We start from the raw sequence: 1,200 nt of genomic DNA on the forward strand, positions 1-1,200 counted from the left end.
TGGTTTGCGCCTTTTTTCATATCAAACAACTGTCTGTCTTTCTCTCTCTCTCCTTCTTTCTTGTGTTTGTTACTCTCGTGTAACACCTCTAATCTTTGGCACTTATATGACCTTATTGTGTTGCAAGTGCCGTAAAGCTCTTACTAAAACTAAAAACTTACTTCCTCAGTGACCAGCAAAGGAAAACAGGTTGTGGGTTTTTTTTTAGAAAAAGAAAAAGCACAAACAATGAGATAAAGAAAACTTAAGTTATTCATTTGGAACTTCCGTGACCTACTATTAATAGTACCATAATATGCACATCCAAGGTTTCCATTCTCTTTCGTTTTAGTAAGAGTTTTACCGCACTTGCAACACGATAAGGCCATATACTTGCCCAAGATTAGAAGTGTTACAAGAGAGTAATAAACACAAAATAGAAGTAGGGGAGATAGGGACGATAGATGTTTGATAGGAAAGAAGGAGCTAACCACACCACACCATTGCACCCGCCAATCACCCACCTCCATTCTGTGTGGGACCACTGTTGGATCGCTGTGACGTCATTGTTTTTAATTTGGAAGAGGGGGAGACATTCAGTCGAAATTTAAATCCACTTCAACCTTAGCGTACAAGTTTCTTCAACCCAGTACATGTATTGTTATCACGGTCTATAGGCCTATGTATTTCATGTAAAGGAATTGAACGTTCATCTTCTTTTTTTTTCTTCTTCTGTTTTCTGCGATGTGACGAATGTGGTAATGATTGTGCCTTTGATTGTGGGTTGTTGGCGGGTGCTCTGGTGTGGTTTGCTCCTTCTTTCCTATCTATCAAACAACTATCGTCTTTATAATCTCTCCTCCTTCTTTTTAATGTTTGTTACTCTCTTGTAACAACACCTCTAATTTTCAGCACTTATAATATGACCTTTTGTGTGCGAGCGCCGTAAAACTTTTTCTAAAAAAACTTCTTTTTAACGTTTGTTACTCCCTTGTAACACCTCTAATCTTCGGCACTTATACGACCTTGTTGTGTTGCAAGTGCCGTAAAACACTTAGTAAGACTAAAACTGTCTTTGATTGTTGCAATTGTCATTGTCATTTTTCTTTTTTCCCCTTGTTTCAGACTTGTATAAAGGACGGTATGCTGTACAAACACACAAGTGCTTTCAATGTAAGTCTGGATTAAGTTTATTTGTTCCCCTTTACCTCCCCCCCCCCC

This window comes from Aplysia californica, unplaced genomic scaffold (assembly GCF_000002075.1).
Source record: "Aplysia californica isolate F4 #8 unplaced genomic scaffold, AplCal3.0 scaffold00339, whole genome shotgun sequence".
Classification (NCBI taxonomy): Eukaryota; Metazoa; Mollusca; class Gastropoda; order Aplysiida; family Aplysiidae; genus Aplysia; species Aplysia californica.